At 38.7% G+C, this 24,095-nt stretch overlaps 1 protein-coding gene across 2 annotated transcripts in view; it reads left to right on the forward strand.

Annotated features, from left to right (window-relative positions):
- Positions 1-24,095, forward strand: part of TBL1X (transducin beta like 1 X-linked) — a 180,459-nt gene that overhangs the window by 81,680 nt on the left and 74,684 nt on the right. For both annotated transcript variants that reach the window (XM_065741385.1, XM_065741386.1), the window contains one exon: positions 19,167-19,274. The gene's annotated coding sequence lies outside the window, so the exon portion shown is untranslated. The remainder of the gene's footprint in view (positions 1-19,166; positions 19,275-24,095) is intronic.

Consider the following 24,095-nt stretch of genomic DNA (forward strand, 5'->3'; position numbering starts at 1 on the left):
GGATATTTAAAGTATTTTTTTCCATTGAGAATTTTCTTTGATTCTGAAAACTGTGGAGACAGGAATTTAGGGAGAATGGAATGAAAACCTTCTATTGGTTGCCATTATCGTGTACTACTCTCTGGGGTTAATTTGAATTCCACTGTGCATCATTGTGTACTGTGTGTTCTCCAGTGTCTGTGCACATTTGGTAGGACACACAAAATAGAAAAAAATAAGACTTCTTTCTAAAGAGTCTTTTCCCTCTTGCCTTATCTGTCCTGCTATCTGCAACACTTGCCCAAGCCTCGTTCTCTTTTATGTGATATTAACAGCCATACTGAGTCTAATACTGTCAGAAGGACTAAAGGGTATTTAATTATTCAACTTGAATAAACTACAAGGCGGTGCAACAGCAGCAGCTGTAACATAAGACACTGGTACTTAAATCTCCAAAATATAAGAATTGTTAAGTAATAATTCAGTATTTGTGTCCCCCTGGTTAGAAGGAAAGTCGTAAAATTCTGAGCACTGAATGCTTGGAGTATGGAAATGAGCAATGAGCTTGTCTTCAGGATCTGCTTATACTTCATGTATGTCCTTAGGCATGATGGCAATTGATTACTGTTGCATGAGAAGAACAGCAAGTTAACAGATATACACTATTCTATACTGAGTTTTTTAATAGGAAAGAATTATGTAATAGCATTTTTTGTGCTTTATTTCCAGACAGGTTTGTCACTTTTATAGATCATATTCTGCATAGTCTGTGAAAATTTCATGCTTGACGAGTAGCTCAACAATTCTCTTGCATATTTTTCATGTGCTGATTAATTATTTTAGTGTTTACATGGGTTTGAATTTGGGCTGTACTGCATGTTCAAAAGATGGAATTGAATGCTAGAATATTTTTTTAAAACTTCAGACATTATGTACAAAGAAGGATAGGATTGTACTCACCAAATACGGTTAAGATAGTTAAAACCAGATTGTTTTTGTCTCATGAAATTACATTACCTGTTTTAAATCCACAGAAGTAAATTGCAAACACTGTGCATTAATGTTCCACTCAAATATGTCTTGGTGTTTCTTGAATCAGGAACCATCAACTGGTCCCAGAGCTGTAGGCTACTGGAGGCTGAGAGAGTACCACTCTCACTGCTCTGTTCTTATGTTCTTCATTAGTGTCTATTGTTGCCATTGTTCAAGAAGATACTGACTGAAGTGGATCGTAGGTTTTGACTTGTTGTTTTTAGTCTGTTTTTTATGGTCTTCTAATTTTACATTTGAGTTTAAAAAAAAAATGAAACAATGAGTACTATGGAAAATTGTGCTTTGTGGATAGTGTTTACATGAAAGTTTAAAATTCTGGAAAAAGAATGATGCTGTTGACACAACAGAAGGAAGGAACACCATCCAGAAGGACCTGGACAGGCTCAGAAAGTGGGCACCCATGAACCTAGTGAGGTTTAACAAGGCCAAGCATGAGGTGTTGCCCTTGAGTCAAGGCAGTTGCCGATAAGAGTCCCAGGTAAGACTAAGAGAACTCATTGAGAGCAGCCCTGAGGAGATCTTGTGTGTTTTGATGGATGTAAGCTGTCTGTGAGCCAGCAGTGTGCACCTGAAGTATGGAAGGCTGGCAGTATCCTGGCCTGCATCAAAAGAAGAGCGGCAGCATGGAGAGGAGGGGATTATCCCCCATTTTCTGCCCTTAGGAGGCTCCACCTGAAGCATTATGACCAAGCCTGGGGTTCCCTATATAGGAAGGATGTGGAGTGTTGGAGCAGGCCCAGAGGAGAGCCACAAAAATTATAGAGGGCTGGAGCACCTCTTACGAACAAAAGTTGAAAGATTTGGGTTTGTTCCATTTGAAGAAGAGAAGGCTCTGGGGACACCTACTTGCGGCCTTCTAGAACTTGAGGGGAGCTCCCAAGCAGGAATGAGTCTAACTTCTTACATGGTCTGATGGTGATAGGACAATGGGGGATGTCTTTAAACTAAAAGAGGGGAGGTTTAGGTTAGATATTAGGAAGAAATTCTTCACTCAGAGAGCAGTGAAGCACTGGAACAGGTTGCCCAGAGAAGCTGTGGTACCCCATCCCTAGAGGCATGTGAGGCTGGGTTGGATAGGGCCTTGGGCAGCCTACTCTAGTGGTTAGCAGCCCTGCCTATAGCAGGGAGTTGGAACTGGAGGATCCTGAAGGTCCCCTCCAACCTAAGTCAGTCTATGATTCTATGATTAATTTACACAAATTGGTAAACAAATGCTTTTTTTTTTTAATGCAAGACTAAGTTACATTTTGTGTGGATTAAACTGCAAAAATTATTATTTTTTTTAGAATATGGTTTCTAAGTCAGGAAATGACAAACAAGAAAATTGCTAGTTTTTGGTTTTCTTTTTAGTGTGTTTCCATTCAGCATTAGGAGCAGTGGCAGACTGTAGCAGAGCCATATGTTTCTGTCCTTAGAATCCAAGTGCTTGGATTTAATCCTATTCTTTTACTTACAGGAACAGAAAACTCCAGTCTGCTGGTGTTTAAAGGATTGATTTAATTAACGCAAGTCTGTATTCAGGCTTCAGCTATGTGTATAAATTTTTTCTTGTTTGGAGGGAGTGGGAAAAGACAAATAAGAAGATGCAGTAGCTAGCTTTGAAATTACTGTTTTTATCTAAACAGACAACTCTTCCTGATTTATTCTATAGGTTTATGCAGCCTGTATAGTGTCTGTAAAATCCTAGTGTACATATGTTTTTAGGGGGGAAAAATAAGGTGAGTTTCCTGTTAAACTTTTGAAAGGTTGCACTAAAACAAAAACTAAATTGTGGCCATTTCTGTTTTTCACGCTGGGCTCCCTCCTGCTGTAGTAGGTGGTGCAGCATTCCCAAATAGCCATACAAGGCCTTCTTGTGCATCAAGGCTCATCAGAGCAGAGTAAGGAAAGAATGAACAGATGTTGTGCTCTCTTGCAAAGTAGTTCACTGCCTCAATCTTCAGATATGTTATTTTTGGTCACGTTCATTTTTCTGTTGAGTTTTTAGGTGCCTAGATGGAAGGCAGCTGTCTGTACCAGGGTAAACAAGTCGTAATGCTCCTGTGGGTGTTTTGACCTACCAGTGACATCCTGACACAGTTCTGTGTAAAACTTGTGTTACATGGCTGCTTTTTTCATCCTGTAAATATGATCTCGTGCATCATAGCTCCAGTCCTGCTCCTCACATGCAGGAGGTGGGGGGGGTGGCTCCCGCAGGCCTCGGTTGTGATGTGATGTGCAGCCAGGCCTGTGGGTTTGGTGGTAATGGGGCAGTCTGCAGGCATACCCGGCAGCGTGGTGACAATGTGGCAGAAAGAGGCTGAGTCTGTGGGAGGTAACAAATGTTGGAGTTCTGGGTACAAGTGAAAGCCACCTTGTGCTGTTTAAGAGGTGAACTTGGCTGTGGCTAGAGAATAGATCGTGGACATAAGTAGTGGCCTTGTTTTCCTCATTAAACCTGAAGCAATTAAGTAAACATAACGTGCCAGTAGCACAGCTCTGTGTCTGCACGTTGTCTTCAGAAGGAAATAGGTTAGTGCTGTTAGAAAAAGCAAATTATTTTTAAATTAGTTCTGTTGTTTCTACAAGTAGACCTTAATTAATTGAATGTGATCAGAGTAGTGCAGGCCAGTTCCTGAGTGCCTGATGACTGCTCTGTCCTTTAGTACTTACGCATATGCGAGCATGCATTTTTAAACTAATCCTGGACCTCCTGACTTCGGGGTAGTTATGTTATTTCATGAGCAGTGTCTGGTTGTAGCACAATGTATATAAAGCTTCATATTTAGTGCACAGCATTTTCAGAGTGACAGCTAAAAGAAAATCCTCAACAATACTAACATGTAGTAATGTTCACAAAATGTGCAGAAAGTCTTTTTTCTATATATAAATTCCATGTCATGATAGTCACGAGTCTCTCAAGCTGTGCCTTTCTGTTTGATTATTCTTGCCTTTATTGAATGGTTGAAGTTGCTCAGCCTTTGGCCTCGAGCCATTGTAGCATGCCTCAGGTGGTAAGTAAATTGCCTGCAAATGTGCAGCTTGTCGTGCCTTACTGCTTAAGATATTCTTTGGAATAAATCTAGTCTCATAATAGGCAGACATATCACGAGGTAAAAAAAAAAAAAGCATTAGACAGGGACAAAATATTAGCCTTGTAAAATCCAAAGTTGAGTCACTTGTCTTTCATAGAAAGTAATAAATAGTAAAATTAATGGCATACATCTGTGTTGGAGAGTTTTGCAGAATATTAGCATATCATAGCAGTCTGTTAAAGAAGTACCCTTTTGCTAGTCCTGTGCTGGGGGTGTGCTACCATCTAATGGTGATAATTGCTCCCCTTTTTCTTTGGTACAAAGAGGTGAGGTGCCTTAGAGATGTCTGCACCCAAAAAATCACCAGTGAATTAGAACATATTCATTCCCTTTAGTGGTAAAGCCAGTCTAGGGTGAGAGTGTGTTTTATAGTTGTAGAGTCAATGTAATACAGTTCATGTGATGGCTTATTTTTAATGTGGTATTTCTGAAGAGTCACGCCACTGCCTCTTTTGGAACCAAGGTGGTTTTTCCATCTAAAACACCCTTCAGTTGCATGATTTGAAGTAGCTCAGCAGCTCAAGAAAAAATAAAGGAGAAACATTGAGAACATTCAACTTTCTGCATAATAGACTGTTCTTCCAGAGCATACATAGTAGTGCACACAACAGAGATCACTCAAATACCAACCTTGGTTTATGTTGCAATCGGATTACCTAATGATAGATGCTTTTATACATTGTTCTTCTTGCTTTTTTTTGTTTGCATTGCAGTATATTTTGCTATGTTTGATATATGACTTTCGGTTTTAGAATGATGCATCATTTCTGATAGCACTAAGTTATTTATTGGTTGGCTCTTTAATGAGATTGTATGCTATTATATCATGCGACATTCAGTAAAACTGAAATGTATTTGTTAGCCTGTATCTCTGGTTATTGCTATGGATGTCAGATTCAATCTTACCATAACAGTTGCTTTGATTTCTTAATTCACAGAACTACTGAATGGTTTGGATTGGAAGGGACCTCAAAGTCCTTCCAACACCTATCCCTGCCATGGGCAGGGCTGCCCCGACCAGCTCAGGCTGCATAGGGCCCCATCCAACCTGGCCTTGAGCACCTCCAGAGATGGGGCACCACAGCTTCTCTGGGCAGCTGTGCCAGCATCTCACTGCCCTCTGAGTGAATAATTTATTCCCCTTATATCTAATCTGAATCTATCCTCTTTCAGTTTAGAATAATTCCCCCTTGTCTTATGTCTACATGCCCATGTAAAAAGTCTTATATTTCTTGATACTTCACACCCAGAATGGAGAAGTGTAGTAAATAGTACCTTTTGATTTCCAAGCCTGGGCTGTAAGAACATGCAATCTGAAAAAGTAATGAAGTATGAAGACCCTTGGAACTTAGTGGATAATCTTTAAAATCTATAATGTATTGGAACTTATGAACTTTGCATTCTATTTGGTAGTCCTCATTTCAGAGCATCAGATTGTAGATAAAAACTCATCTTGTAAAATATAAATCAGTAGGGCTTGAGCCCAAATGAGCACTTGGAATAATTTGTGACCTTAAAAAGCAGCAAATATAATGCAGTGCTTTTCTCTTTCATTTACAATGTTTTTTCACAAATCCATCCTGGCTATCTCTCTTCCAAAACAGCGTTAGCCTGCTTAATAATGACATAAAAGAATTGATCACTTGTAGTCCTTTTTGTTTAAGATTCACAAGTGTTTTAAGGAGATCTATTTATACGTGTAGAACAGTGATCTCCACAGGTAGCATTTTCCATATTGTGGCCATTAGCAACCGCAGATAAATTTTGTCGTGCCACTGAAAAAATATGGAGAGCTATGCAGAGTATTAGCCAAGTGAATTATGGACCTTTTAAGCTCTAAAAGGAGGCTCTAAAAAGAAATTGAGTAATCACCGTGTTATAACAACATAACACCTCAAATTAGGCTTTTACTTTGATGAACAGTGCAGGATAATGATTTATTATAAACACCAGAAGGCAGTGGTCTCCTCAGATGAGTTCTGGCTCAGTAACAGGGTTTGCTGGAGTCATTTTAGAATCACTTAGGATTTCCCTTATAGTCCTCTTGTGCAAAATTTGGTGCACATGCCTGCGTGTGTGCACTCAGCACGTGAAGCCCTCGCTAACCAGAACTTGAAGGAGGTTTTTATATATCTGCTCACCTGTGCCAAGAAGATAAACCTGCTTTAGCAATTTAGTAAGGAAAAATAATGTTGAGACCTCTCCAGACTTTCCCACAGTTTTCTGTCTGGGGGTTGAAGTAGTGTTCCCACAGTTTCAGATGAAAGGTTTGAATAGAGTTTTAGTGTATTACAGTACCAAGAACCTGAACTGCTGGTGCTGGAACCAGTGGGCCCATGGGTTTGGAAATGGTTTTACAGTACAGTTTCTGATGTACAAGTTACTCCATGTTGACAATTGCATTTGATCATCCTCGAGATCTCTTCTAACTTTTATGATTCTAGGAACTCTTGAGCCACCTTGCTTTGGAAAAGTGGTATTTTATTCATTTTTTCCGTGTTTTCTTTCTTTTTCTTATTATTTCTCTGTGGAAAAAAAAAGGGTATCAGAAAAATGACAGCAGAGCAATTGGAATTCTTTATGTGAAGTAAAGTAGAAGCAGCATACTTACTAGCACCGCAGTAGGAAAAAATACTGCCTATGAGTGTGATATTTATGGCCAAAAAGAGGTTAATGTAATATATGACTATAAACATATTTAACGAAGTAATGAGTAAATGTAGAAGAAATGTTGTGGTTTCTTAGTTAAAATCATATTTTGCAGAGTGCGGTGAGGTAGAGTTGTAAGAGCCTGCTGCAAGATTTGTTCCATTTGCTGTTATGTTCAGCTCTCGTGCACTTAATTTCGTACACTGAAAGAAAAATATGAGTTTTCTAGAATAATACAGCTTTTCATTTTATTTTGCTGCTTTATCTAAGCAGATGAATCTGATAATTCCTTGAATGGGAAATCTGCCAGTTGAGAGAAACCTAGAGGGCAACAAATGGGCAGTGATGACAGAATGTTTTGAATGCTGGGAATGTTGGTCTGATTCCAGCTTGTTTAAAAATATATTTGTCTAGTGGAAGGTAATGCTGAACAGACAGATAACACAGGAGATTTCCTAGGCATTACACACGTGCACATACGTACGAGTTTGTGGGGTTTTTTTTTCTGCAGGCTTCACCCAGATGAATTGAATTGCAAAATTTTCCAGTAAAAATAAATAAATAAGGGCAGGACACAAGAGAACGAAATCAAAGCAACTCTGCCTCAGGGCTGCAAAGGATCTCTTATGTTACCCTGCTGTGCTGAGGTTCTGCAAAACATGCCTTACCTTTAGGAGGAGTTTCCAAAGAGTGGGAGCTGCTGCGCTGTGTTCGTGCCGCAGTGACTGGAGGTGTGGGAGCAAGGTGAAGTGAGGACATGGAAATGGCTGCCGTGGAGCTCAGCACTGCATTACTGAGGTGCTGTCTGCATGGGGAGCAAGGTGTTTCTCTTGTTCTTTAGCTGCTATAGATGTGTCCTTATGGAAGTTTTAACACCAGTGCTACTGGGCACAGCCTTTTTTTTTTTTTTTTTTTTTTTTTTTAAGGAAACCTGAAAACCTAAGTTAGGATTAAGAATGCCAGATCTTACTGGCCCAAAAAAAAAAAGAAAAGCATAAGAACAAGGGCAGTCCTCTGTTTCCCATATTTTGTTCATTCAGCAAAGGAATTGTCTGAGAAGGTTTTTGTCCCCTGTGCACGTGAGCTTGCTCTCTCAAGGTTTAATTGATGACATAGTCACTCATAACCTAATTTGTTCACTACGATCTAGGTTAGTTTAAATACTTTTTAACACCCTCTGAACTCTTACAATCAGTATCACATTAGCAGTTATTCCACAGATACTGAGGGGCAGAAGTGTTCAGCGGGAGTGTATGGAACAGTGATTACAGCAAGCGAGAGAGTTAGTGTATCCCAGTGAAGCCTCAGCCAGAACAAGAAGCATGACTGCATCCTGAAATTACAAACTGCAGTGGATAGAATGGGGAATTTGGATAGATTTACTGCTGCCCTGGTAAAAATTAACTTTTCAGTACCCATCCTCCAGAATTCCTCAGCAGAACTTCTCAGCCTCTGAGGCTTATGCCTCATCATTTTCCTAAGTAATTTCAAAGTGACTGTAACGCCCTGCATCTCACTAAAACACTTATATGCAAAGCAAATAAAATCTGTAAAAGAAATGCAAAAAGCTATTAACGATCCTTCTTTGTTGCTGCTGTCTTTAGTGAAATTCTTTGTTGGCTTCAGTGAATCTTTTCTACTATTAGGTGGTTATTCTGCAAATGTAATGCGAGGAAGCTACTCCTTCTGATGGGGACTGAATATTCATGTAATCTAGCTTTAGGCATCAGCATCCATATACATATACTTAAGTTGGAATCAAAGTTAAGTGGTGTGAACATCTTTGACGTGTTCCATCATGAAATAAAAGGCTTCTGTTTTGTTTAATACAGCTCAATAAAAGCAGACATCTTTCTGTGCAAATAGCTGCTTGCACTTCTAATAGTTTTCTCAATTTTCAGAGTTTAGTTTCCAAGATGAAAAGGCTGACGTGGCTTCCAGAGGTGCAGGTTACTTCCCTTTTGCTTTTAAGTCAGTGATCCTTGCACTTCTCAGACTCTGAAAATAACTTTTTAATGCTGATTGTAAGTAGCATCACCTACTGGCTGCACGAAATTCAGTGCTTTAAAAGTTATATGAAGATCCAATGTTACGTTAGGGGAAATATAAGACTGTAGTATCCTTAGCTGTGTAACTTTCAGAGGATCCTTCAGCATTCGAAAAGTTTACTGAACAAAAAATTTATTAAATGCAATTTGTGTACAGATAAGCATTAAGCACTGTGAGACACTAAATGGTGCTGGAAGTAATAAGCATTTTCCCTTCTTAAGCTCTTTGGTCCTTAGTTGTTCAAGAAATGATGTTTAGAGCAACATAATCAGGACCTTTGAACTTGCTGGAATAACAAACCTTCAGGATTTATTTTTTTTTTTAAGTTCTGGTACTTTATAAAGGTGGTTTGTAATGACTTTGGAGCATACTTCACAAACTTCATGGTGTCTGAACAGAATATAAGACAGAAAATAAAACATGGATTAGCTAAATAATTTAAATAACCAATTAATAACACTGAGATCCTGACTATGCGTGACCTTTCACTAAAGAACAGACTAGTTGGTACCAACCGAGAGTTGGTAAAAATCTGCAGGCTTTATTGGCTAAAAATACCTCTTGATGTAGATGGGAAAATAGAAGAACCACCAAAGGTGGTTGGATCATACTGTTCATGGTATCAGGATTGTGTTAGAACAAATAGCCTGATGTAACATTAAGAGACAGTACTTCACTTAAATTCCTTGCAAAGATTTATCCCAATCTCATTCTGCAAACAAACTTTTCTCGTATGTGCTACTCAAAAGAGATGGAGTTGATATCACCATAGAGCTGTGGATACTCATTTACTCCTGTAGAGCATATGACTACAGGGCTGCTAGTGTCAACCACCAGGTTAGCAGATTAATCCATCAACTGGACCACAATTTAGAGTAGTTATTTCCTGTGACATGCAGATGATAATCTTGGCATCTTTTTTTTTATTTCCTGGAACTTCACTTCTACTGCAGGCTCTTACTGTATTTTATTGAAAGGTTCCAATGTGGTGAAATATTCGGGCTCCTGGCCAGCTCAAAGGTATGGATAGGATCCTTAGACCAAGTGATTGCCAGAGCAGTTTTCCTAACACAGAGTCTCTGTGATAGTTGTGAGTTGTGTTTTTTTGGTAGAGGTTTTACTGGTGGTGATTGCTGTTGTTTTGTTTCTTTGTTTTTGTCTGCAATTTTGAACTGGCCAGATTTTCCTCAGCCCTGTTTTCCGCAGATTAACTCATGTTTCTGCTCTTTATTTAATTCAATTTATTCCTCTAGCGAGTATTCTGGGATGTATTTTTAATACCCAGACAAGTATAACCTATCACCACATGTCAGGCATTTTAATCTGGGGAGGATTGTAATACGCATAGTTAAACTGTGAGTATTTTAATGTAGACACCTCTTACCACTATAGTACTACAAAAGATGTAAAAGAAAAAAGTAAAGTCACAAGGTAATCTGCAGCACAACAGAGTTTCTCTGTCTATAGTCATAAATCTTATCCATAGCAATAGCTGCTTAATCAGCACAAACTTTGTATGAACAGAAAGAACATCTCGTTTGATGTTTTTAAGACCTTTGGTCTTAGTGAATTCAATATGTAAATTTGTGTCCTTAATTTTCTTATTAAATTCCTTCTTCTCTATGTAAATATCACAGCAAGCATATGTTATTTTAACGTGAAGAGATTATTATCATAGGATAATATAGGATAGGATAATAATCTGATTCAGGTTTGGAAAGTGATGTTGAGAGATGTCTTGTCTGACACACAACTTAGCTGCTCAGGGCTTGGTCTGATCAGGGCTTGAAATGTCCAAAAATGGAGATGGCACAGAATGTTCTTGTAAGAAAATCTGGTGTCTTTCTAATGCTGAAGATACTAGTACTCCATATAAAAATCTAATTTTCAAACAGCTATTACAGCTAACTGTGCTTTTTGAAGATGAGATCACTTCTGCTGTGCATTATAGAGCAGCTCTTTATTTGCACTCAGAAGGCCATCTGCATTTGTGTAGTATCTAACTGCTTAGCCTGCCGTGCTCTTCCAAGTGTACACTAACTGAATGGTGACTCCAGCTGTAAATATTATTCTCAGATGATTCTTCTCTTCTCAAACTCTTTTTTTTCTATTTCTATTTAAAATAATACTGTATAACCACTGTATAGTTGATGCTGTCTTAAAGAGAATAATCTGTTGATGTAATAATGTTGGAAGTGATTTAAAGTTATATTAGTTACCGTAAAGAACTATCTCAAATTAGAAATAGCGTTGAGGAAATGCAGTTTCACTGACAATACAGCAGGCTCTTTCTTAAAACATGTAAATGAAGGTGATGTTGTACTTGCTGCCTTGCTTAAGTTCATGACTGCGATCTGTTTTATTAGAGATGACTAACAGCAGGAGGTTTTTCAACACATTATGCTACAAAATGTTCTGTAGATCAGTCCTGATGTTCGTGCTGTATAATTCCATTGCCTTTTAAAGGAGTGTTTGTAAATAGGAGCGTGAAATTGTGACTTTATGCATTTCTTGCAAAATGACAAGCAGGGGAGATGGGGCTCAGAAGAAATGGGCAGGTTTTGGCTGTCAGGAAGTTGGCTCAGGCAGTGCTGGTGTCACTGGAACGAGTTTCCCAGTTTCAGGCCAGAGGGAAGGAGTGGGTGGAGACTGCTTGGGAACTTGAGATTGCTGCTGCTGGGTTCACATGAAATCTCCAACTCTCCAGCAGCTTAGCATTTAATAACCTGCTAGCTACTTTAACAGACAGCCTAAACACCTGCAATTGTCCTTTCAAAAGTCTGTCCTGGCAATGTCCAAGTAGCTGCCATCCATCAGCTACATTCTGAGACCAATGGTCAGTCTGTGATCACCAGAAGAGCTGGCTGATTCAAGCTAGATCAGCTCATTTCTGATCCCCAAATGACTACATTTCAGCCTCGTCTTTCCTTATTATACATTAAGCTACAGCTTTTGCAGTCACTCATTGGGACTGAGTTTATACTGACTTCTGTCTTTCCAGTCAAAAGGATGAGATCGTGTGTAGGTGGGTAAAAGATGGCAAGATGGAAGCATGTGTAAACTTGAACCTTCTGCCATGTTTCGGTGTATTGTCTCAGATTTGTGTGTCCTGGTTTGTGTGTGTTCCTGGTAGGCTAGCGTTTCCTAAGGAGTGCACTTGGTAGATGAGCTGAAGTAAGTAAAATTTAAAATTTGAGCAAAAATTAGAGGGGTTGTGCTTATCTTATTATGATTTTAGAATCTGCACCATCTCCTGGGAAGTGGAACAAAATCCAAACCAAGGACACACTTTTTTCTGTTTAGAAGACGGTATCACAGTTTGTGTAGAGGTTCACTTATTGGAACCTGTCCAGAAAGAAAAACCACAGGGATGCAATGATGAAGTCATCTTTGTTACAACACTGGAAAATTCAGCCCAAGAATTAATATTTTTTTCCTATCTTCGTGAGATTTCTTTATCAAATGAATAGTTCTACAGCAGCACTCTCTGTAGCATTTCGTGTCTATTTGCGTATAATTCAAAACTGTTTTAAAATTTCCCTAGTCAGTTCTCATTCATGAAGGATGTACAAGAAGTAAGTGTTGGCTTGACTAGCGTACTTAGGCCATCTTCAGGAGGAATACCCTGAAAACTGTCCTCTGATCCAAACATACAAAAGCTTTTGAATAGCTGGAAAGCTGCCAATAGTTCTGCCAATGTTTGCGTGTTTCCCTATTATTTTTGGCGCTGCACTAGTTCCATAACGCATATATTTCTTTTCTGTTTTCCTCCTGATAGCTCCAGCGTTGCACCTAGTGGGCTAATCAAACAAATAACATTCTTCAGCCCTGTGAACTTGCTGTATGGCTGTTTTTTCTCTCTGCTCTAAGTAATGCAGATTTTCCATTGCAAAAATTTACCAGATAAGGAATGAACCAAAACATTGGCTTGAGAAATATTATTAGTCAAATGGGTCCACAGTACCGATGATTCAGTCATCTGTCAGTCTGATAAATGGATTAGTGTAAGAGGTGTTCCAGTGGGGAAATGCAGCCCATAGAGCTTCTAGCTAATTATATTTAAGTTGTTTAGTACTGCTGGGAAGCAGCATCCAGGCAATTACTGAAAGCTTTGATGCAGTGTGCACTATTAGAGTGTGTGTTCAGAAACTCATTACCCTTTCGTTCTTGTGCTGGATGGATTCTAGGAAGCTGATGTGAAACAGAGAGCAGGAATCAATAACTGAAAAGACATTTTAGTTAGCTTCTGATCCATTTCCTGATTCAGCAGCTTGCAGCTTCAAATGTTTCATGTATTTGTTGCAGTATAATGGGAAAATGTGACTTAAATATATTAGTTACCATATATATGCATCTGATTACAGTGACATGCAGCTGAAGGTCCTCCCCAGATAAAGCAGAAGAAGTCCTTTTGGGGGCAGGCACCTCTGCAGTAGCCCCTGGCGTGCCCAAAGCACCTGCCCTGCCTGCCCCTGGGATGCTGGTGCAGCCATTTCTCCCTCTGCCTGACCTTGCAATGGTTATTTATGCCTCTGCAACAGCGAGATTATATTACTGCAGTGTCCATCATCGCCTACCTTTATGATTTCTTGGAAACTACAGCTCATCCAAAACAAAGCCAGCGATAACTGGTTATGCATATTAAACCTCACTTAAGAAAATTGCGCTAGCTCTGTCTTTGCTGCAGGCTGCAATTCCCATTACTGGTGCACTTCTAGAAACCTGTACATGGTTGGCATCACTCTGATGGGGAGAACAATTCATTTCACATGCTGTTCATTGGCTGGGTACATCCAAGATGTGTGTGATAAACGTAACATACTATTTATGCAACAAGGGGCCAAAGTAGTGTGCTTTTATTTTAAACAATCACTTATTAATGTTAATGGTGATCGTAGGAACAATGCAGAGCAGACAACATTTCATCTTTTCTGTTCCTTCTACTTTTCAACTTTTGCATGAGGTAGAGTTAAATAGACAGTGCTTCTGAAGGTGATAAATCTTTCCCACCTGCCTGCCAGATCACAGTTAGAATAATTAAGTGCATTTCTTTATGTCTCCATGCCGTGCTTTGTGTTTTACATTTCGTAAAGTTAAGCAGAAATCCAATAATTTACTATCCAGAGACAAGTTTGTCATCTTCTGTTGATTTTTTTTTTTCAAACTGGACTTCTGAATTAGAAAAAACACATTTGTCCTGCTTGAGGGCTGCTAAGATAAATGTACTAATTGATACATATGTGTATCTCTGAAAAAAAATTCAGATCACGAGGTGTGCTGCTCGAGCTTCTGTGCTGCTATCCTGGTGTGATTATGTTTATTGTTAGTTCTTAAAGAAACTGAAAGCCCAGCACGTCACCAGAAGTTTTGCAAATGCTGAATTGTTTTCTTCACCAGTTTGTCCACTTTTTAGGAATTGCTTGCTTTCTTAAACATCTTTAGAAAGGACAGCTCCGTTTATTTTTTGTTGAAGGTGGCATAATTATTGATGTCCTACTGGAATTTACCATATATTCCTGTCTTCCTCTGAGCCTAATCCCCCAGGGATTGTTTGAAACTATTAAAGCTGTTTGTCAAGTTGAAAGAAAGCAAAATAGTCCTGCTGCACACTAGGCATCCTGTGCTTCTTTTGCAGAGATTGATAGCGAAATCTCTCAAAAATGCTTTTGTAGTTCAGTGAGTGTTGAAGGCAACCTATTTATCATTTATGTTCTTCTGTGCCTTTAAAATTCAGAAAGGAGAGGGGGGATAATAAATTACTCACCTAATTAATGTTTTTTTTATTACAGAATGATGTTTGAGAAAACTGCTGAAAGAGAAAAGTTATGTTATCTGGGAAAAATAAATAAAATTATGTAGGTGAAGCTACACAGAATAGCATTTAACCAGGAATCAGATTGGAAACATATTCAGGTATCTAAATCTATTTAGAGGGATTTTAGTAGGTTTTATAGAAACATCTTCCTAAAGGATGTGACTGCAGTAAGTCAAGAGTGAGTGTACTGTCCTAGTTAGATGATTTTTCCCCCTAGGCACCTGCATGGCAGGTGTCCTGTAAGTCTGGTCCCAGTTTCAGTTTCCTAAACTCATGCAGGTCCCTGCAAAAAGAAACATGTGAAGGAAGCCTACACACCAAGCAGCAGATCAGTACCACATTTTGTTTGTTGCCTTCTAAGGGCAGCATCAAGCTCAGACCACTCTTTAGTGGGTGCCATTTTGCTGACTGAGCTCACAGTTCCACTCTGCTGCCTGGCAAGACCAGGCCTGAGTCCTCTTGTGGCCTGGTGGCTGCTTGTTCACTGGGAGCACCCCCAAATTCTCCTGTATCCTGGTGGCTGCTTACCCAATAGGCTACAGGGGCAGAGGTGGGAGCCCAAACATCCGTGATCTTGCCTCATATTGGTACCCTGATGCAAGCATTTGTGTTGGTTGTATTGATGGGAGTTGAAGCTCTTGTTCGCTATGTTTTTTCTTCATTCAGGTATGCAGTACTTGCAAGGAAATAGTGTCAGTGGACATCTTGGCTTTGCTCAGCAAACTGTATGTATGAGATGTAGTCAGACAAAAAGAATTACATTTTGAAGTCTTGTTTTTGTTTGATAAATTTAAGCATTGTTAATTTGTGTGTCAGTTCAGCAGCTTAAGACAGCAGAAAAGATGTCTAAAGTAACACTTGCAGTACATTTTCTGATCCTTGCTTAAGCACTGTTGTCTTCATAGAGCAGCTCAGTGTGCCCTTGCATCCATTTCTGATTATTTCCTTTCTTCCTCTCGTTCCCTTTCCTGAGAGCAGCTTCCATTTGCACACCAGGTAGCTAGCTGGACAAGGTTCAGCATAGCTGCAGCACTTTTCTTTGAGCTCAGGGGGCCCAACTCACAGTGACGTGCATGAGTTAGGCATTTGATGCCAACACAGTGCCGTTGTTCTTACCTATAGAACTGAGACACAGGCCAAGCAAGCAGCAGTCACCCTGCTCACTGCAGTCATCTCACCACAACTTGGCTTTGACCACGTCCTTTCAGCTCAGCAAGGAGTGTGCTGCCTTCTTAAATTAGCGGCGAGAATATTACTCAGCAGGATGTAGTCCACCTGTCTCTGAGAAGTTGTTTGCAATTCTCTCACTCCACGTATAGCCTGAATGCAAACACATTCCCTTCCTGTGAGTGTGAGGCAGCACATGCTGGAGCCACAGCATGGCGTGCATGCCACTTGCCTCCCTTCAGCACTGCTGCTGCAAGGCTAGTCAGTAGCTGCAGGTCATAGGATCTCTGATGTATGACCAGGGAAGTGTGATTACATCTCCTCATTTCCTTCCTCTGAATTACAGACTTTGCCCAACTGTCTCTGTGTGAAACTCAGTAGCTTGTGTTTGACTGCAGAATAGCTTGTGTTTTCACCCAAGTTCATCTTCTTGAAAAGTCTCACCAGACAGACCTTTTACCAACAAGTGGAGGATCTCTGCATTCTCCCTCCCTTTGATAGCTGTGCTAACAATTAATCACAAGTGATAATAAGTATGTGTTTTATTTCTCATTTGAACTTGGCCTCAGCTCCCGTGTAGTGATTCGTTTTGTACATACCTTTCTGTACTAGATTAACAAGCCAGCCAGTAGGTTCTTAACTATTTTCTTCATGTGAAAATACTTACATGCTGTAATCAGATTTTTTTAATTCTTTTTGATAAACTGCAGGTTGAACTCTCTAAATATTTCATGCTAAAGTATTTTCTTCAGCCCTCTAATCAATTTTGCAGCTGCTTTCCGTGATCTTTCTTTCTTGGCAACTTTCTAAATTATGGAGATCTGAATCCAGAGAGTTAACAGGTATAATATTAGTGTTACCAATGAACGATTAAAAAATGAAAGTTTAAAAAACATTCTTCTTCTTTCTGTGCTCCTTATTTCAGAGCTTGTATTAGTACTTGCTGCAATATGAAATTAGATTTTAAGGAACCTTTTTGTTACCAAGTAAAGCCTTATGAACAAGGGCATGCTAGCATAACAAGCTACTAGAACCATTCACATGTTCTTGACCAGTTGTAAAGAAAATCTTTGACATTTAAATGTCACTTGTGGTTATTAAAACCTTTAAGAATGAAAATCTCTAATCTATTCCTTTTCCCTTTTCTTCTTTCTTGAAGATCAGTCATTTACTTGGCCCGACTTGTACAAAATTCCTTTTGAAGTAGAGATCCAGTGTAAATACCTTTACCAAAAAAGTTGTCTGTCAGAGTAAGCAAAAGCAGTCATGCCGTAGGATTTCAGTAATTATCCCAGCCTGTGTGACCCTGTCCTGCTGCCTTCTGTTTGCCCTGTAGCAGCATGGAAAGATGACTGGCCTTCATGGGACTCCTCTGCCAAAAGCTGCCAGGTTCTGGGGCACGTCTCCTGTGAGGACAGGATGAGAGAGCTGGAACCATTCAGTTTGGAGGCTCAGGAGGGAGCTCACTAATGGCTGTAAATACCTGAATGGAGAGTACGGAGGACAGCTCTTTTCAGTGTTAGCCAGTGCCATGACAAGAGCAAATGGGCAGAAACTAGAACACAGGAGACTCCTGTGACCACCAGAAAGCACTTCTGTGCTGTGCAGGTGGTAAAGCAGTGGCACAGGCTGCCCAGGGAGGCTATGGAGTCTCCTCCTTGGAGGTCTCCAGAAACTGTCTGGCCATGGGCCTGGCCGCTCTGTGTGTCGCTCTTGGAGCACATGGAGCCAAAGTTGTCCTCCAGTCTCAGTCATCCTGTGGTCCTATGAATCCAGTGTGTAATGGTGGTAAATAAAACAAATGAGAACGTGTCCCAGCTGATTTTGGAGTCTGATTAAGGCAGAAAGAGTTAAATGCATAGGCAACACAATAGTTCACTTTGTAGCATCACAGTGTAAGCCTTTGTCTGGTATTTCACAGTATCCGCTAAACCTCATGAATCATGCAGAAGCCATGAGGTGAGCCAGTTGTCTTCATAGTATTTCTCTCCAGAACAGCCCCTGTGTGTTAACTATCATTGCATACCATAATGTCCAAATACTGAATATAACCAATTTTAATATACTAATACTCTAAACAATTTTCCCATAAGGTGTGCAGAAGTTGTAACAGCATAATCCTTTAATTATTGTTGGGATTTTCAGATTGCATATTTACACAACGTTTTACTTTTTTGAGTGCATTGTATTTGGCACAAATATAACATGCTCCACAGAAGAGAAGGGAAACATTTCCAAAATAAGATGGAGAGATGTCAACAGTCATCTGAGAATTAGATAGGCAAGTGTACAGGTAGAGTTCAACAGACAAACAAAGAAAAAATACAGGCTTCTAGCTGATGTATCATGAATTATTTGTGCTACTTAAATTGTCATTTCTTGTCCCTTGTACAGTCTCATTAGAATAGGTGTATGTCTTTCTCATGTGAATAGTTGTATTTGATTAGATGGTGTACTTGTCTTACAGTGATGTAAATTAGAACATGTTGTAGTACTACAGACTGAGAATTAGACTTATAAAAGCTTCTCCTTATGATGCTTTTAAATATGTTATTTGTTAAATTGACTATATTATAAAGTAATCCTTAATGTATAGTTTTAAAAGCTGATAGACATTTCTGTGGAACAGTATAATTAATTTAAGAAGCCTCCAATGAATATCTTATTTCACTTTACAGCATTTAATTGTGTTATATAGACAAAAATTGAGCATAAGATATCAAGCTTGAAATGCAGGAGTAGGAAGCTAGTCAAGATACATTGCAGTCGAATCACAGAGAAATATTAAATAAGGATTTGTTCTTTGCGTTCGATGGCAGACATGGAGAATTCATTATTGCAGAATTTATTATTGCAGAAGAATGCTGGAGTGTCCAGACTGTCTTTCATGTTTGACTTTCACAAATGCTTTGCCTTCCCCCCAAAAATGATACTTTATTTGGCCTATTTATTTGTTTTTGCACATAAATCAATTTACACTGTATTTTTTTTCTGAGACCACTTCAGTGTGCTGTTCTGAGGCAGTGAACTAGCTTTCAGTACCTTGTTCAGCTTTCCTTTCCTAGATCTCGATGAATGTCTTGCTGATGTAATACTTGATCAAAGATGCTGAAAATTATTGAGCCAGGTTCAGTGTGCATTAGGTTCCTGGAAAAGTGCACTGCTTTGCAAAGCACTTGAATGCTTGGGGTCACTGGGTCTTGCTCTTTCCTCTCTCTTTCTGTCATAGATGTTGTCTCTTTTCCCTGTATGGTTCTGCCAGAGCTTCTAATTTGGAAGATAGTACACTGATGAATGCCAAAAGAGAAAGGGGTCAAATACTCCTGTTTTGATGGGGTGATGCAAAGTGTCTTGACTGGTTCCTCTCTCTCTTGTTGCAGCCCTCTCTGCTGTCAGATGTGGTGATCTCCATGCTAACTCCAACCCCCAGACTCCCGACAGCAGCCTGTGAGGAGCAGCATTCAGCAGCTCAGAGGTCTCACGGCCAGGTAAGCCAAAGGAATTATCTCACATGGCCTTACCTTGGCAACATGATCTCTTGGACAACCTCCTTTCTGGCTTTTTTCCTAGTAAACACACAGCTCAAGCTATCACAAGGTTTCATTGGCACTTGTATCACATTGTTTCTGTTCCATGAAGACTTGTTATTTTCTAAGTCCTTTTTTTCCATGCATCCTTCATTCTTTGGGTACAACCTAGCATCTTTCTTTCTTGGTGTGTAAGTCTCTTTTGCTGCAGTACCCTTATAAATACATCTTATGAAGCAATCCATGTTACTCTAAATAACCACTCTGCCAGTCTGCCATTTTTTGTGTCGTAATTGCTATCAACAGTGTTTATTCTTACTTTTGTATTGGTGATGATACTCTTAGATAACGTTGAGCTAGTACTGTATAATTTTATTGGGTAATGTAGAGCATTTTTCTTCAATTATTATTTTCTGTCAAGAACTCCTATTTCGTATCTGTCTCGATCCATTTAACCTATATTTTGATGCTACTGATAATATAGAAAGCAAATCTCTTAATCTTAAATGTTGTCTGGATTTATGCTACGTCTTTTAAAATTCTATGTGTTTTGCCTATGAATTTTAGTCCAAAATAGTTAACTTTATGATTTTATCAGATTATTATATCCCACCTTTGTGTTTTATTGACCAGTTTTCTATAAAATGGTGTTGACTGTTTACTCGTGACATTTTCCAGTGAATTTATGAGTTCAGTGGTTGTTTTGCCTGAGATTAATAGTGGCTTAGAACTCTATAATTACTGAGATCGTACTGCTTTCCAGCTTCAAATATTGTCAGAAAATACTACAGCCTCACTGAATTTCTCTGGTGCTCCAGAATGTCTTGAAAATTAGCATCATAGAAATGGTACTCTCTCAAAACACTTTTAAGACTCTAAGGCACAAATTATCTGGGGATACTGGTTTAAAGTTGTCTTTAACATTCATTTTGGTTACTAATGGCCTCCTCTTCTGTTAAAATGTTTTCTTCTACTTATGGGGAAAACTGTTAGTTGTTTGGTTTTTTGCATAGTACGTTTTTACTCTTTTCAAACATGAATTGGAAATTGAAGACTATGTCTTCTTTGGCCAATAATTTCCAATTTTCTATTTGAATTAATTGTATTTGTTTTTTGTTTTTTTTATTTTGTATGTGTAATGTGCTTTTCATTTATGGCCTTAACACAGAACCACAGTGTGATTTTTTTCTATAGGCTGCCTTTTTTTTTCTTTTTTAATAACTGTTTTAGTAGTGACTTTCATCCCTGCTGATAGTGAACAAGGAAGATTTCTTCCACATTTTCATCCCTGCACCTTCTCTTTCATAGTTACTTTTATATATTACATTTTTATGGAATAAATCACTCATCTCAGTTAGAATCAGTAGGAGTATGCATGTGATACTAGGGCGTCACTTTTCACTAGACTGATGCCAATTGTGTTGATTAGTTTATTTTAAAAAGTGAAAGATATTTCAAACTTCCCAGTTGATATGAGCTAAGAATGGATGCATTTGAAATGTAATAGTGCAGGCTGAGACTAGTTTTGTGCAGAAGCACACATTTATGTAAAAAAATACTCAGTATTAGTCAGTGTGTAAATGTTCTTTTCAAAAAATACTTCCAGGGCAATATTTCTTCAGAATCATTTTGGAAGCATTCATTTTGTTTGAATGGAGAGACTGTTCATTATAGGCCAGCGTTAAGGTGGTTGATTTTGGTGAAATGTGCCTTGTCTTTGTATGTGAAAATGTCCTATTTCATACAAGTAAAATAAATTGTCATCAAGCAGTTGGTTATTGCTTTTTGTAGCTTGCAACATTGTGTTTTAAAATTATTGTAGTGTATCCATACTTGCATACTTGTTCCTTAACTTTTATATATGTTTTTTTTTTTAATTAAGTATTTTCAATGGCTTGTTTAAATTTGTTTAGAATTTCACAAATGGTAATGCACAGGTATACAGGGAAGCTTTCTGTATGGTAAAAGCTGGTACCACTGGCACTGGATCCCAGCAGTTTATTTTCTTGGTCACATAAACTTGGTGACTAGAACAGTCGCACTAGTTTCAAAATACCCTTGAAGATGTTTTTTTGTTTGTTTGTTTTGTTTTTGTTTTGTTTTGTTTTTCCAACAACTGTATATTGGTTTTGATTTCTAAAATTGGTTATCAGTTCATTTCAGTGAATAATATAGAGTCTCTGGGTCTTGTCAGGATTTAACAAGAACTACTCAGCCTTCATTATTCATTATTCTGAAGTTATCTTTAAAAGTCACTGCTCACTGAATAATAGTGAAATGTTGGCATACCATTTTTTAAAATAAGCATATTTTAAGCTAATGTAAACATCCTTCAAATTTCTATTATTTGCAGCTGTTTCAAGGCTAAAACTAAATTACAATGCCTATATTCCTTGATACTTCCCTTGCTCCTTGGTGAATCATAGTTAACTGAACTCTCTCTTTTTATTCATGAAATATTACTCATCTGTATTTTTGACCTTCTAAGTCAGTGAAAAACTATATCTTGCTAGAACATGAACTTATCCATTGGGTAACAATTTTTATTACTTTACATTGTGCTGAAGAGATAAGGCAACTATGCTTCCTGTCACGGCCAACTTCTGAGATGGTTGTTTTGAGCCTTGCTTTTATACAGTAGTCTTTTAAGCTACTGCTAAAATCATTTCCTCAATTTTTTTTATTATTTTTTTTTAATTCAGTACAGCTCAGGTTCCAAGGAAGTTTTTTGATGGCCATAGAGAGAATTGAGGGGACTAGCATTCCAAAATGCACTATTCTTTGATTTTAAAACTAAGCTTGTCGTTATTGAGGCATAACTCAGAACATTTAGGACTGAGGTATGACAATCCTGCACTCTTTGTACTTGATATGCAGAGCACATTAGGATTCTATGTTTACCATGTCAATCATGTGAAAGTGCTAGTAACAGATATGAAGCATGGAGAAAAATGATTTATGTGCTAATTGCTAATAAAATGCGTGTTTAGTTTACCTGAAGTGCCAGATTAAGTGAAAGGTGCATACCTCCATGAGATACAAATGAAGTATGTGCCTGGAGAGACCACACAGCCAAATAGTTATTCTCCATCTGAAGTCTGCCTAACTTGTCAGGGCAGAACTGAAGAGATTTGCCCAAGTGAATTCAGCTTAGGCTTTGGCACTCAGAAATCTCATTATGCCTGGCACATACCAGAGGCATAGCATCTTCTGCAGACTGAGTTTGCAGAGAGACTGTGTGTGTGTGTGTGTGTGTGTGTGTGCGCAGTGAATCTGCTGCTTCCCAATCAGAAGTTTCCCTCTGAAGAATAGGATTTTCTGCTTTTCAAATGTTTGTTTACTTGAAGCTTTTGTTTTAAACTAAACTCTTTTATCACATTATTCTGCAGAAAATGCGTTATTATGGGCAGTCTAGTTAAACATACTGCTCAGTATCTGAACATCTCACAGAGTCAGCCCACAGAGAAGAAGGATGTAATATAGATGTTCTTTCAGGGAAGCCTTGGAGATCCTCTGTGTTGCCATATACTTATCTGTTTGGGCCGTTCCTACCTGACCTGCTTTGATTTAATGGAGCATTAGTGTAAATTATTGATAATTAAACTTTTATATAGATCACGCATGCTCACCACTTGCACCCAGTATACAGATGAAAATCAATTCTTGTTTTATCAGCTGTATGGAAGGATTTCATTCTTCAGCCAGCCTACTGTGATGATTTTCACATAATATTTTACTGTCTGGTCTCCACTTCAAATGCTGCAAGTGAAAAGCAATCAAATTATGATTTTTTTTTCACTAAAGTATCTGTAGTTAAGACATAATTCAGTGTGAATTGGTGAGATTTCAGGTAGAATTAATCCAAATGGTGTCACGATCATGTCATGGCTGATTCTACGATTTTAGTTTTACACTGAGGTCTCAGCTTCACACTTGGCTTTGTAACAGAGTACCTTGGTTCAGGCTTTTCTTTCCTGAAAGTGATTTTGCACAGACTTAGTAGAGCTGTCGTATACTGTTATAGCTGATGAGATAATGATCTCCACCAAGAAAGCTCTGGTGGTTTAAGATACAGCAGAGCCTATAGCTGAGCCAAAAAAGCTGAGTGTTTTTGGGTGTCCTGAACTACCTGGGGTCAGGTCAGTGGTGGAAGTCTTCCTGTGATGGCTCAACTGCAGAGCAGGTCCCCCTGGGGTCACCGGCAGCTCCAGCTGTGGGACCAAAGCAAGAGGTCGCATTTAGTGAGCGCTGCAGTGGGGCACCCATTTCTGCAGTGTATTAATCAGTTTTACATTCCGTTATGGAAAACAGCAAAAACTTCAGTTAGCTTAATGGATGGTACAAGAAGAAATAAGTGAAGCTTTTTTGCAGCTCAGTGTTTGGGAGAGCCTCCTTAATGGGTTAGCCACATGATGTACATTGTTCTCGCACAGAACTGGAGCTGACCTGCAAATGTAATAATGTTCTTATTTTTATGCTGAACTATTTTTATATTAGCTGGCTATGATATTTAAATCACATACTTACTCAGATTATCACATTTAATAACTTCTATCAAGGTGTGCTGTGATAAAAAATGTGTAGTATCTAAAAAATGTGTAGCATCTACGTACAGTAGTACTTAACAGCTTCTTAGTATACTTTTGCATTTACAAATTAATTCCTCCTTTTATAATCTAATCTAGCTGTTCTAGGTAAAAACACTCAGATTATGTCCTGTTAAGTGTAGCTGACATGGCTAGAAAAACACCAGTCCGTCTTAGCAAGTGTTCCTACTACACT

Source organism: Cyrtonyx montezumae, unplaced genomic scaffold (assembly GCF_038088225.1).
Source record: "Cyrtonyx montezumae isolate F1298 unplaced genomic scaffold, pur_monq_1.0 scaffold_3, whole genome shotgun sequence".
Taxonomy (NCBI): Eukaryota; Metazoa; Chordata; class Aves; order Galliformes; family Odontophoridae; genus Cyrtonyx; species Cyrtonyx montezumae.